Genomic DNA, 15,468 nt, shown 5'->3' with positions numbered 1-15,468 from the left:
AGTGCAAGACCCAAGGGCCTATGGGAGATGGGCTCCTGGGCTAATCATTTGCCAAACTGGGATGGCCAAATATGAGGGGGACTGCTTATTAAGCATCCGATTGACTCAGAAAATATTCCAATCTGTTTGAGATCAAGAACTTGAATAATTTTTCAAGTTCAGGGCACACTAAAAATGGCTTCAAACTTTATTCCAGTGAACTCTATAATTTGGGAGGGAGGAGGGGGACTGGTGGAGTTTTCCTAAGGTTAACGAAGAAGAAGGAAAAAGGGACAACTTTGCTGGAAGGCAGATCAAAAGAAAAAGAATAAGAAGAGGAACATGCATTACAGCTCTGTAACAAAACCCATGCATACACATTCACATCACACGTCGAACAATATTGATTTTAAAGTGTGACATGAGTATTTTTTCCACTCCAAGTACACATGTCTGGAAGCCAGTGCAGAACAAGAGCCAAATGGGAGACAATCTTTATTCAGAAAAAAATGTAATGTTTAAAACAGCCCTAAATTTGCTCACAAAAATAGCTTCCCCCACATGAAAATCGTTTGAAGCATATATATATATATAATGCTTTATTTAGCTGCAAATTAATATGGATCGGTAATCAGATCTGCACCATGGTTTCAGAAACATATGAAGTGTTAATGTGAAACTTGATTCCAGGCTGTGATTTAAATTGGGGTGTGTGTGTGTGTGTGTGTGTGTGTGTGTGTGTTTGCTTGTTGATTTAAATTACCTTGATTTCAATCACTCCACTTCCAATCAGATCAATAAGGCTTATTCCCAGGTAAATACACAGCCTCAAAGGGGAAGCTGTACATTTGAATTCCAGTTTGGTGTCCTTCATCTTAATTGAGTTTACCTATAAGCTCTAAGTGGAAAAACAATTAAGTATGCTTAAGATTTGTCACTTAAGCTGCACACACACACACACACACACACACACGTTCTCTGGTTAGGGTGTGATTGTCTTTTCCTTACATAAACTTCTCTTTTTTGCTTTATTTTTATTGTAGCCGAAGTGACTACACAGGGAGTTTACAGGGCAGGCGCAACATCCCTTCCTGGGAGGAAAAGGCCACCACGGTGTTATTTTAACCTACAGCGGGAGAGATAACAACACTGAATACTTGCTGAGCTACTTGAAGGAAGAGGGAAGTGGAGAAGCCATGTCTGTCACTCCAAAGACCTTTGCTGACTCCGATTTTTACTTCACAGGACTGCAGATTTTATACTGATGAAATTTGCAGCCTTGGGTGTGGGTGCCCTAGCAAAAAAGGTGATGTTTTGGCAATGTCAATCAACTGACATCCCATATGCAGAGTTTGCTGCCCTCCCACAAGAAGATAGCAAGGGCCCTGCTGGATCAGATAAAAACTCCATCTAGTTCAACCATGCAGTAATAGCCAACCAGATTTTTCCAGGAAGCTGCCCAAAAGAGTTGGAGGCCAGAACCTTTCCCCATTTTTTTTTGCTACAAGCACACACACAGCTGGTTTTCAAGAGCAGGACCACAAAGAGGTAACCTGGGGTCCAGGTGAGACATAAACTTGGGATACTCCTGTTCCAGCCCCCCCTGTAATGTGAGCAGTAGAAAGAAACAGCCTCTTTAAGTAGAGGGATAGGGTCTTTAAAGGCACGCAACCTGTGCTGCCCCCATAACCTACCCAAAGTTTCTTGGAAGAAACTTGTACAAGTGCGACAAAGTGTGACCCAAAGTTTCTTGGAAGAAACTTGTACAAGTGCGACAAATTGATGTAAAGGCTTCCAATATATTTATTCGAGGGCAAAGGTCCGTATAGTTAAAGCTAGTGATGTATGGAAGTGAGAGCTAGACCTTAAAGAAGGCTGATCACCGAAGAATTGATGCTTTTGAATTATGGTGCTGGAGGAGACTCTGGAGAGTCCAATGGACTGCAAGAAGATCAAACCTATCCATTCTTAAGGAAATCAGCCCTGAGTGCTCACTGGAAGGACAGGTCCTGAAGCTGAAGCTCCAATACTTTGGCCACCTCATGAGAAGAGAAGATTCCCTGGAAAAGACCCTGATGTTGGGGAAGATTGAAGGCACAAGGAGAAGGGGACGGCAGAGGACGAGATGGTTGGACAGTGTTCTCGAAGCTACCAGCATGAGTTTGACCAAACTGCAGGAGGCAGTGGGAGACAGGAGTGCCTGGCATGCTCTGATCCATGGTGTCACGAAGAGTCGGACTCGACTAAACAACTAAACAACAACAACTTCATGTTTTAAATTACCACATTATATTCATACATTAGAATGGTTAGAAGAGATGGTACAGGGCAGTGATGGGGAATCTATAGCATGTGGGACCCTCAATGCCATTTTGGGCCAAACCATATGCCTGTTGGTCCTTTGAAGTTCAGTGGGGTCTAGGTGTGAAATAGGAATGCAAAGTGAATGGAGGGAAATGGCGTCGGGGTGGAATTCTAACTCAAAAAGGAGGAGAGCCCTGTCCCCAGAGTGGGAGAGCATCCACTTTGCTTGCAGATAGTCCCAATATCAATCTGCAGCATCTCCAGATAGGGCTGAAATGTGTCTACCTCTGAGCTATGACCCTTATCCAAATGGAAAGGGGGGAAACATGGCGGCATGGAGACTGGCAAGTTCTGGGTTTATCTTAGAACGTCATGGGTAAGCGGCAGAAATTGGGATTTACGGGCTTTTCGGTAATTCTGGTTCACTGAACACAAACCATTATGGGATTTTCTCTTTTAAAAAACAGACCTGCACAGTAGACAGACACCAGCATTGACTTGTGCATTGCTAAAGCTTCTTTGCCTCCCTAAAATATATGGATGCTCTTATTCTGCTGGCACTGCCTTGAAGGAGCAGAATGCCTTTAATGTTTTGCAAGAGCGACCTCCATCAGGCTTTTGAGGGGAGTTAATAAATCAACAGAAGCCACTTAACGGCAGCATTTTCACGAGTCCTGTGGAATTCTAAGTAAATAACGGGATTGGAAGAATGAAAATGCTGTTTATATTGAAATGTAGTCTGCCGTTCAAAGGAGCACAGAAGATGCTTAAGTGTTAAGATTTTCTGCCGCTACCGCTCTCAGCGCAACGGTATCCCATTAAACAGAACGTTAAGCCAAAGCTGTTAGCATTGGCACGGGGCCAAGTAGACACCAAATCTTCGTAGATGGGATTTAATTGGTACAAGAAGAGGTAATTTATTAAGGAACACTGAAACCTTGTATACACTGAAACATCAGACCAAAGGGCATGATGCCTTGTGCGAATATTGCGTTTGATAATCAGGGGGTTTTCCTTCAGAAGGCCTAATACACTCCAAGTACTGAGAAACCACGACAATTTCTCTAGAGAGCTCCCATACCTGGTGCCCTTCAGTCTGCCCCATTTTCCATGCCCTCCTCCCCAGAAAAGTTTGTGGTTCATTAAAATTCATTAAAGCGGCATTGTAGCCACTCCCACCAATCCCTAGGATATGAGGGAAGGCCATACTTTACTGGAGAGCCAGAGAGACCCGGTCCAGGTACAACAGTGGCAGAAGCACAGAAAGTCATGCTTGAGGGTAGCTTAAGAGGCAGGGAGAGTTGTGCTTCCCTTCGTGACACAAGCTCAAGAACTACTGTACTAGTATCAGGGTTTATGGGATGGAAGCAGGAGGAAGCAACAGCTGGTAGAAGGGACAAAGCAAGGACATTGATCCCAAGGACAGAGGCAGCTATCCAGTGAGCACTGATCCACTAGCATGATCCCCACTAGTATGAATATTTCATTGATAATTATTCGCTGATGAAGACTTTATTCCGAAACAGTTGAACTATTCCAGATATACTGTCCTTTTGAGACTTCTGAGGGATGTCTTCCTTTGAGACTTTTGTGAAACAGCTTGGCATTGCTCGTTATTCATTGATTTGTTTGATTATTTGTTTGACTCTGAGATATATAACAACTTGTAGTTGCTTGTATATTTTGTGAGATGTGTTGTATGGAACATACATCATTTTGAAGTGACTTATTTGTATATTTTGAATGACATCATAACCAATTATATATTCACTAACAGTTATTAGCCAGTGTGTTGCATTTGCATTTTTGTAGATTTTAACATTGTCACAAATTTCTCAGTAAGGTTGGACGGTACAAGCTTTTTGACATCGCAATGTATCACCAGCCAAACATCACAATATAGTGGTGTGTTGCAATGCTGCAAAATGGAGGGAGAAACAAGCTGCATGAGACCCGGCCCCACAAAGCGCCAGGGTGAAACTGTCTCAGTTTCCTCTGTGGGAACAGCGATGGTTTCATCCTGGTGCCTTGTGGGGCTGGGGTTGATGAAGCTCATTCCTCCATACACTAGGTGCTGGCAGTGGAAGGAGTGTCTTCATCACCAGTGCCCAGGGCACCAAGAGAGGAACAAGCTGCATATTTTGAATTAGATATATATGGGGGCACCAAAATCTTTTAAGTGCTTCAGGCCTCTAAAGGTCTTAATCTGGCCCTGTTCGTAGGTCCAAAATATATGGTGAGCAAATGTTTCCTGCCATTCTGGCTATGAATACAATTGAGGCACCCTGAAACATAAGGAGGTTACCCAAAGGGAACAAAAATGTTGAGCCATGTTATCTTGTAATTTTACATTCTGATCAGTCCTAAAATATGTGACACCAGGGGAAATGGAAGGAACTTCTAAATATCTACGTCACAAGACACTTAGTATTGCCCTTGTGAGATATCGCATCCTTAAAAATATATATTTAAATGTACATTTGGAAAAAGAGTACAAAATTATCCCCACTTACCTGATTAAACGAGGTTGACAAAACAAAATGTAATTTTCAGTGATGTGAATTGATTTGCATATTATTTTGCACACTTCCAGTGGCCATGGAAGAAGCAGAAAGAAGTTTCAGCAAACCAACACACATCTGAAACGGCAGCCATTCTGCCATGGAGCAAGAATGGTTAAGCCGCTGAGCTATTTTGTCCATTGAATGTGAACTTGCATGAGAAATTGACTTTGGGGAGATGATTCATGATTTTGTAATGAAAAAGGCCAGGAAAACGAAGCTTTCAAGTAAAATATTTTCAGCCACATTGTCCCATTAGAATATATAAAAAAAAATCAAACCACTGACAGGATAATAGTTTTATTAAGTATTAGGTATTTATTAGCTTTGTGGGACTCGCCTCTGGGATTGATGTTATGCTAAACAAAAATAGGGGGGAATGAAGAGGGAGCCTGGTAGGAAAGCTGCCTTGTGGGGCAAGGTGTAATTCCAGAAAATGTAGTATCAGAATTAAACCATGATATTATATAGCTTGGGGTTGTGGCAACTGTGTGAGACGCAGCCCATGTTACATGTCTGTTCTGTGCGCCTAAAAATCATGCTTGGGCCTGTGCTTCCAAGAGCCAGCAAGCCAGTGTGGTCTCGTGGTTAGAGTGTCAGACCAGGACCTGGGAGACCAGGTTTAAAATCCCCACTCAGCTATGAAGCTCATTGGGTGACCCTGAGCCAGTCACTGCCTCTCAGCCCAACCTACCTCACAGGGTTGTCATGGCGATCAGTTGACGAGGAAGGGAACCATGTACATCACCTTGAGCTTCTCAGAGAAAGAGGTGGGATAGAAATGAAAATAATAAAATAAATAGTTTGTTGGTCAGTTTGGGCTGCACCCCTACCCAAACCGCAAGCAGTTCTTTAATCCTCTGTCACTTTCTTTCCATATACAGTGGTACCTCGGGTTAAGTACTTAATTTGTTCCGGAGGTCCATACTTAACCTGAAACTGTTCTTAACCTGAAGCGCCACTTTAGCTAATGGGGCCTCCCGCTGCCGCCACGCCACAGGAGCATGATTTCTGTTCTTATCCTGAAGCAAAGTTCTTAACCTGAAGCACTATTTCTGGGATAGCGGAGTCTGTAACCTGAAGCATATGTAACCTGAAGCATATGTAAGCCGAGGTACTACTGTATAGCCATACCTCGGGTTACAGCCGCTTCAGGTTGCGTTTTATCGGGTTACCTCTGGGCATGCACAGAAGCACTAAATCGCACTTTGCACATGCGCAGAAGCGCTGAATCACAACTCACACATGTGCAGATAGATACGCCGCTGCGGGTTGTGAACGCTGCGGGCTGCAAACGTGCATCCCGCACAGATCACATTCACAACCCGAGCGTCCACTGTATTTTTTAAAAAAGAATCATAGGATTGTAGAGTTGGAAGATACCACAAGAGTCAACTAGTTCAACCCAGCCCCTTGCAATGCAGGAATATTTTGGTCAACACGGGGCTTGAACCTATGACCCTGTGATTAAGCATCTCATGCTCTACCAACTAAGCTATCCCTCAGAACAGTGGCCTCTGTCACACTGTAATTAATCAATGGTGCAAAGACAGAAGGGGCCAAAGTGTCCTGGAAATGACTCCTTAGAGTAGGTGTCTGGAGGGACTGAAAGTATCTATTTATACATTGCCAATCTGAGTTATCTGTACAGCAGCCTGAGCAGGCAGGCCAGCAGGCTATCTACTCACTCTTCCCTACTATGGCGAGATGTATTTTATTTCTATTTAAATTATAGAATTGTTTGCACCAACACATGTTAGCATATGTAAAAAGTCTGCAAAATATATGCTTCGTCCTCTATTTGGTGATGCAGAAGTGGCAGCCCATGGAACGCGCAGCGTGGATATTTGCAGGGCAGCAGGACTGCTCACAAAGCAGCCGAGACTGTCGCAGGCATCAGGAAGAACAAACAGATCACTTACAAAATCCCCCAAAAGGTAAAAGAGACTTAGCACTAATAAAATTCTCAAGCACTACAAAGGACAGCCGCAAACAAAACCTTTCAAGCGTGTTGCAAAGTGCCATATACAAATGGGACACTAGATGGCAAAGGTGAGCTATGGCAAATTCAATATATATTTTTCAAAACTTTTTTTTTAAGCATTTTCACAGCGTTTTCTATATGTGTGTAGATTCCACCAAAGTGCCAAGAGAGGTAGGGATGTGGGTAAACTCCCCCAGGGTTGAGATGGACTGGGCCAAGGTAGCCCAGGACCTTTATGGCTGAGTGGTGAGTTGAGCCCTGGTCTCCCAAGTCCTAATCTAGCACTGGGAGTTGTGCAGAGACAGCATCTCTCTCTCTCTCTCTCTCTCTCTCTCTCTCTCTCTCATTCTTGCTCTTCTTCCTCCTCCTCCTCCTCCTCCTCCTGTATAGCATTTTGACATATGTCTTTCTTGATAACAGGACTTTCATTGTCTGTGTCCAAAGACCTGCAAATAACCCGTCAGATTATGGCAACACTTTTTTTTAGATAGCAACAATTTTAGACAGCAACAATTACTGGAAAATAAGTGTTTTTATTTACAATTTGCATACTGCTTGATTGTAAGAGAACCTCTAAGTGGTTTCAGAATCAAACCCGCTTGTCAATAACCCTGTTCAGCAGAGAATGAAAATGCAGCCACTGGTTATTTGAGTATGACAGGCCCATGGGGAATGGATGATAGGGAAACTGTGCGGTTAGGAAGCTTTCTTTGCCACTTACATTTGGAACAACCTACACAACTGTCTCGCGGCTTTGCCGCTAGTGAGTAATGCAGTTATCTTAAAGCCATGCCAGTAAAACCCTCGTTTCAGACCACATTATTCTGCATATGCCACATACAGGAAAAGCTGCAGAATAAAACTATTTTCCAAGTGGTTTTTTGAGTACTTTTATTGGGCCTATTTTTATGTGTCCCATGGTTGTTGTTGTTTTTATTAAAAAAGAAGAGAAAAAGCCACTCGTCTTATTTGCCACATGTTGGGCTCAGAAAGAAAGTCTCAAAACTGACTTCAAATAAGATTTCCTATGGTTAAAAAGTTAAAAACCATCATAAGTCTGAAATTCCATTTCAGTGGACTTTCCAAGCTTAGGAGGAAGTGGTGCATGTAACAGCAGAAATTTGGGAAACCTCTTCTCTTGAACAAGGTAAATCTCCTTTGTCTTGAGCCACTAGGTGCTAGAGAGGAATCTTAGGCCTCTCAAGAGACCGAGATGGGTTTTAAATCAATGTAGACTCTCAAGGCTATTCCCTTTTATTTTGGCACGGCTGGATTAAATGGGCATGAGCAAAGACCAATATTTCTGCAAAGATAAAAAAAATGCCATTTGATATAAATACAGTGCTTTTAAAATAACTGCACCAATGCACTAAGGGCAGTGTAGCAACTGTTTTCTAAATGTTACAGACCTTTGGTTCCATTATTATTATTATTATTATTATTATTATTATTATTATTATTATTATTTATATACCGCCCTATACCTGGAGGTCTTAGGGCAGTTCACATAAAAAGATCACAGTATATAAAATTAAAATAAAATAAATCACCCAATAAGACCCCCTCTCCCCAAAAGAGCCACATTTTAAAAGGGTATGTCATGCCTGTGTGGACAACTAATCACATCAAGTAACAATGTAGACCCTCACTTCTGCATCCTCCATCCAAGTCAGTATTTAACCTCCAACCCTTCTATATGATTATGTTCCCGGTCTCTGGCCTTCGTAGTTCTTGTTCTCCTGGACAGCTACCTTGACTGCTGCCAATTATTATCGACACAATAATACCTCTTGCCTACAAGCCTGTGTGAGAGCCAGTGTGGTGTAGTGGTTAAGAGCAATAGACTTGTAATCTGGGGAACTGGGTTCGCGTCTCCGCTCCTCCACATGCAGCTGGTGGGTGACCTTGGGCCAGTCACACTTCTTTGAAGTCTCTCAGCCCCACTCACCTCACAGAGTGTTTGTTGTGGGGGAGGAAGGGAAAGGAGAATGTTAGCCGCTTTGAGACTCCTTCGGGCAGTGATAAAGTGGGATATCAAATCCAAACTCTTCTTCCTTCGTACCTGTCAGAACTGGACTCCATGGCAGCCTTGCAGAAACAAGGACTCAGGCCTGATGTCACCTCAATCACTAAGCTATGGATGTCAGTTTTGACTGTCTCAAGCAGGAGTGGAGAACCTCAAAGTCCTCCAGACATTTTTGTCCCACTCCCACCAGCCCCAGTAAAAGATGGTCCAGGATGATGGGAGTTGTAGTCCAGCAACTTCTAAGGTCCAAACTCCCCACCTGCATCTTATGCAATGGTTCTGAAAAATTATGCATCTTTTTATTCAATATGAGAGAAATATTTGGAAAGTGTGTGTGTGTGGAGAGGTCCATTAAGAGCCTCTGTACAATCTAACCTGATCTGCGAGGTCAATGGAAATGTGCTTAAAACATAAGCAATTTTTTTTTCAATTAAAAAACTCAAAACATAGAGGCTAAAAATAAATTGCTTTTTTAAAAAAGGGTTCCTGTAATTTTAAGTTTAAAATATGAGCCTGAGTAATCAAGGAAAGTATTTTTACTGCCCAGTCAATATTTTTCCTGGAAGCTTCAATAAATAGACTTTCTTTAGATCTTGAGTGTGTGTGTGCCTAATGGTCTTAGGTGTCTTATACCACAGAAAACTTTATCCTCAAGATATAGAGTAAACAGGAACTCTGTGGTTACGTAGTTCCTGGGGTGGGGGACCATGCTCTACAGAAAATTTATTCCTATTTTAAGAGCTATTTGCCCTCCTAGCCCAAACCTGTTATGACATCCTTTGTTTCTATTTATTTTGCTATTTATTTCACTTTGCAGACCTTATGTTACTTTCCTCCTATCACGAGTATTGTGTCTTTCACCTCACTTTCATGTGTTTGCTGGAAAAGCACAAGGAGAACTTATTTCACCATCTCTCTGTTTATTTATTTTCTTTTCTGAATCAGCAACTTGTAGAGGCCATGAACCATCTAAGATTGAACTATCTAAGACTGAAGGGAAGTGGGTGAGTGAGGGGAAGGTTTGTGGCAATGTGCATGTGTGAGCTCGTGTGTGCTTCGAACACACATAAATGAGGAGTTGCCTGTCGCAATAATGATAATAGTAAAGAATATTGCTTGCAAAATTGATATAGTAAGAAAAATCAGTTAGAACAAACATGCACAAGAAATGTGCACCAAAATGCTGATTGATTTTCATGGTGAACTGAAGACTGGGGGGAAATGAGAAAGTTAAGGGAAACAAAAAAAAAACTGGAATCATTCATCCTATCTGAAACTATCAACATGGCCTTCTTGCCAATCTCTCTAGAAATTCCAGAAACAACTCTAGACAAGCTATCAACTTTCCAAACCATTGATATGTACTAATGTGATTCTCTTGATGAGAAAATAATATATATACACTATAGCATGGCTATAGTCTGAAATCCCTTTCTTGTTCCCTTGACATCTTTTTTTTTCTTTGTACAAGAAAAGCAGATGTTTCCTTGTGGTTCTACATCTCCATACGTGTCTGTTAATATGTCATTGGCTGTTGAGACACAACTAGTTCCTGGAGAGCAGAAATGGCTGTGGGAAGAGAAGTACTTGGCACTGGAAGATGAATTTTGAGGATCCGTAGTCCATCGACAGCTCAAAGTTCACAGTGGATGTCTTCACAAGTGTCCCAGTGTGACTTGGATCTAGAGTAGAAAGTGCATGAATTCTAAGCAAACTGAACTTTCGAATAAATGTTCTGGGTATTATTAGATTCTCAAGAATATAGTGGTCAAGACGTAAAAATTCTCAGAATGCTCTCTCCAATTTCTAGATTTATTCTTTTTGGAGAGGAGTCATAATTGTGTGGGGAACTCGTGTGGGAGGCCAGTGTAAAGAATGCATGGGTGGGAGGGAATGCTTTTACAGACAAAAAAGAAAGAAAGAGAGGAAATGTGTGACACTGGATTACTATGAGATTCTCATCCACACTGTGTTCATGTAAGAGAGGGTGCTGAATGTTAACTAAGGCTGCGTCTCTCCACCAATGTTTTCCACCTTTCATTCTACCTTTGTGCTAGAATCTAGGAAAGACTAGGAAAGCAAGGGGAATTGGTCATTGACTCAACTGAGCGACCACTTTCCATTCAAGCTGGTGGTTCTAAGCAGTAGCGCTCAGCAGGGCTGCACTTGTGGGGCTGCGTTGCTCTCCCATCTCTCCAATGCCATGTGTCACTGCCGCTTACTGGTGGCGTTAAGATAGCAGGACCTCACTGCAGGGCAGAGGCAGGAGTCTGGGATTGGCTCTGTCACTGCGTCCGCACCGTGCTGACCTCTGGCCAGTAAGCGGCAGTGATGCAAGGCACTGGGAACACAGTAGAGCAAAGCAGCTCCACCTACGCAGCCCCACCAACCACTTTGGGTTGCAAGACCTACTACATAATTTTTTTTGTTTCCTTATTTTCTTCCTCCCTCCCCATCCCCTTTCTTCATGCGATTTATATCATGCCATTAATACGGTGGGCCTGACTTCTGTATTGTAAGTCTGGCTTGTTTTTAATCTCTGCACATAGTTTAGTACAGTTACGGCACATCATAAGTGATAAATAACAAATGGGAACTGCAGCAAAAATGCAGAGTGCTCCTGCTGAGGACCCCAGCAGCCGGCCAAACATGCCATTTTTGAGGATACTCTATTCACTTTCCCCTCCTCTCCTCTGACAATCTCTTTCCCCCTCCTTTTTTCTTTCTTTCTTTCTTTCTTTTTTTTTTTAGTTCTGCAAACCCTGAGGTTCTCCCAAGCCTACCAATATCTCTCTCATGTGCAGGAGTGGTGCTATTTTGGCTCCACAAGGATCTTCGCTTGGAGAATGAGTTTGCCGTTGATACAGAGAAAGAGGGGGAATGATAGTTACGTGGACATGTACGAGGCGTCTCTACACATACATAAGTGTTTGCATAAAGAGGAGTGTACATGTTGGTTTGTACAGCTCAGCTATTTGTGTGCACAGACTGTTTGTCCGCTGAATGCAAGAAGTCATGTGAATAGTCCTTCTAGTACTGGGCATAAACAGTAGGAGTTGACAGTCACCTTAAAAGCCTTCTTCTGGCGAGGTAATGTTGGAAATGGGATGCAAGTTGGACCTTTGGTCCAGTTCAGGAAGACAGTCCTCACATAGGCGCTTGCGCTGCTGTTCAGAATGACCCGGTTTGCTAGAATTCAAGGGCTGTTGACACTGAGCATCTCCAAGCAACCGTAGTTGTAGCTGCTCTTGTTTATAACATGGGCTTCATGTTCCAAGTGAGAAGAAATTGTGCCACCCCAAACAGCCAAACATTTTGACAAGATATTAATTGCTGCAGCCCCCTGTTTATCCAAGCATATTTAAAAATGAAATTGCATCCCTTTTCGTCCTTTTCCAGTTGTGCCAGAGGTAGGGAATTGTTATTTTTTATAATCTTCTTGTATTCCATTTGGATTTTTGTTAGCAGCAGAGGGCAGCACCCCATCCTAGAATCAGGGAGTCATTTTGACCCACTGCCATTATTTTTAAGCAGACACCATATCTACCTTTGGCAAAGACTCTGGATTGTATCCTGTGTTGGTCATACTCAGAGCAGACCTACTGAAAGTTATCAACATGCCTAACTTTGTTCTCCGGATTTCAGTGGGTCTACTCTGAGGAAAACCTATTTGGAGACAACCCTCTCCCTTGTTCATTCCTGGACAGATTGAGTTAAGAAAATAGGTTATAATCAGCCAAACCCGTTTGCTTACTTGGGACATTAAGTACTTTGCTACTCAACTGCCAGCTATAATTTGGTGTGTTTTTAAAATAGTAATTCCTTTTCTTTCTTTTTTTCAGTCTTCCAGAGTGTACTCACATTTTGAACATGAAGTATCAAAGTATTCCAGTGGCACTGAAAGCGGTGGGCAAAGTCCAAGAGTTTCAGAATTAATTTGCATTTAACTCAGATAAGTACCTCAAGATTTAAATGCTTATTTGGAGCTTATCTAAACAAGTTGGATCTCGTCAGTCAGCACATATGATTGGATTTCTCACAACATGAAAGCTGCCTTGTGGGGCATCCAGGACTTCTCATTACTATTTTGTTACTGTCTCGGTATTTTGGCCTTTCTCTATTCATGTCTCAGTATTTTGGCGGCCTTTGTTCCTGTCTAGGTATTTTGGCCTCTTTTGACTTCTAACCCAGCTGGAAACGAAAATGTTGAGAGAGGCATATGGAAATGCTGAAAAATAATAATTTTTAAAAATATATATCGGAGGGACACTTTAAGGGCTCATGTAAAAGCACCAAGGTGACAATCTTAAAATCGGTGGTGCAACTAAGGTATTGTTGTGCTGCAATCCTAAAGGGGGAAAGGACCCATCACCTCATCCTAAACCCTGCCAGATTGTGCAGGCAGCATGGGAGTGAGAGTGCAGGAATGTCTTGCATTCCTTTGTCCATTTCTGGGCTTCACATCCTTCCCTCCCCCCTTCCATTTCCCCTCTAAATGTTTCCAACTGAGCTTGCAATAGGAAGGAGAGGTTTAGATGTGCTCAAAAGGGTATCTAAATTGCCCCCTGGTCTGGGGAACATGACAGGAGACCAGGAGGAAGGCTGAGGAACATTCTCAGATGGCCCCTTATTGGCCCTGCTATGTGGGATGAATGTAGTCTCTCTTGCTGTCTTAAACACTGGAATTCTGAGTCTGACGTCGGGTAGAGGGACCCAGTCCATCTTATTGCTGCTGAGATGACTTCCCAGAGACCACAGGATTGCATCCTTAGACTCTGGACACAATTTTCTTAAAGAAGAGGGTACCATCTTTAGATGGTAATGTGTATTACTTAATTTAAATGTTTTTAGTGAACCATGCTGAATTTGGGGATCCTGCTGTTTATTTTGCTGAGTGGGGCCCAGGACATCTGCCCCAAAGTCATTCCCTGAAGGCGCCACTGCTTAAAATGAGCAAATACATCATTACGTTTCATTACTCAGCCCCACTTGCAGGCATCAGGTGGATCTTGACAACAGATGAGAGTGATTGGACTTGCATTGCCAGTTGCTTTCCAAGTGATTGCTACAGGACAATAAAATATATTTAAAAACAGGAAGAAAATGGGTCAAGAGTTCCTTTTTTCTTTTTCTTTTTTCTTTTTTCTTTCCTTGGGTCTAATTACTGGGTTAGAGTTTCCTTGCCACAAATGTTATTTCTTTTTTCTTGCTGGCCCAAAGCAACCGTGATTTCACATCCAGCACATCTGATGAGTTTCTAATGAAATCTAAACAATGTCTGCCCTGGTTCTTTGTGAAGAGGAATTACTTGTGTGCTGAACCCCTGAGCTAACAGGCATGAGCTCTTCCTTACAGACTTGCAAATGATACCCAAACAAAACTTTCCCGAGCCCTGTCGACCTGGGTCCTTAATCCCACTCACCACAGTTGGGCCAAAGTGTCCATTGTCCAGTGAATGATAGCACCACAACTCTGAAATGGCATGGGGACAAACAACCATTTTAAGCATCCTTCCCCAGTCCCATGCCTTCCAGATAACTATGGACCACAACAACCATCAGTGCTAGCCAGCATCCCTCCAGATGTTTTACACCCTGTAGCTGATATGAGCTGTCACCCAAAACATCTGGAGGACAACAGATTGGGGAAGAATGCATTATAGTAACCTAGAGCTAAAACATTATACATGATATGAACATATGAAATGGACTAAATTTAGCAACGGTCTTGGTGAACCTTGGGGGGGGGTTGTTTAACACACACAAAATTAATCCACTGAAATGTAATATCAAGATCAGTGTAGGTGTAATCTTAACTCTTTCTGCTTGTAATGTGTTTCCACTGAAAATTGCTTCTCCTAAGCTGCTTTTACTTCCACTGGCAGTACCAGACCTAGCTTTTAGGGAACTAAAGTATAAAATACAGATCAAGACAAACGAGAAGATGCTAAGCATGGAGGACAATTTTATTTGCATTTTTAAGCAAACCAACTTAATTAGCACCTCTCAGATGGATACGCAGGTCGGAATTGGAATTGTCCTTCAGGTTTCACACTTCTCTGAATTTTGCAATGCAGTTCTCATCTCAAAAGAAGGACAACCCAAAATGCATTAAATCGTGGGATGTGAAGAAGGAACCCCACAAATTGGGTGGCATTCAACTAAGTTGTGTGCATGGAACAAGGACCACCAACGCAACATGACTTAGCCCTCATCTCCTCCTTCCTTGTACCCCCACCTCCTAAATCTGTTCAGGAGAGTTTGGGGAACCCCTAGAACAAGTCTAGGGACCTCACAGGGGGCGGGGAGAAGACCCCACTGTGCAAGCAGACCTCATTTCATGTGTGCATACCCCACTTAGCACTACATTGAATTCCACCCATTATATTCTGTATTTTAGTTTGTGAGAGAGAGAGAGCACGCAGAGGAGCTTGGCCAGAAAATAAAGAGAGGGGGAGAAAGAAAGAAAGAAAGAAAGAAAGAAAGAAAGAAAGAAAGAAAGGCAAAAGGAAAGAATTGAGGCACAGTATAATCATTTGTGAATTTTTATTAGACCTTTATTTATTACTTTATTTTCTTATATTTACCCCAGGTACTGTGCATGTCATTTCCTGG

General features: G+C 42.4%; 1 protein-coding gene and 1 long non-coding RNA gene across 2 annotated transcripts in view; one reads left to right on the top strand and one right to left on the bottom strand.

Annotated features, from left to right (window-relative positions):
* The window catches only part of LOC310702742 (uncharacterized protein), a 601,527-nt gene that overhangs the window by 467,134 nt on the left and 118,925 nt on the right, over positions 1 to 15,468 (bottom strand). The gene's annotated exons all lie outside the window — the stretch shown is intronic.
* Positions 5,542 to 13,829, top strand: LOC310702929. Its single transcript, XR_014523804.1, has 3 exons — positions 5,542 to 5,614; positions 11,606 to 11,810; positions 12,697 to 13,829. It is a non-coding gene; the product is annotated as an uncharacterized lncRNA (long non-coding RNA).

The sequence above is a fragment of the Podarcis liolepis genome (assembly GCF_965112155.1).
Source record: "Podarcis liolepis genome assembly, chromosome: 3".
NCBI lineage: Eukaryota > Metazoa > Chordata > Lepidosauria > Squamata > Lacertidae > Podarcis > Podarcis liolepis.
The sequence above is the reverse complement of the archived record's forward strand: the minus strand, read 5'-3'. Positions and strand labels throughout refer to the sequence as shown.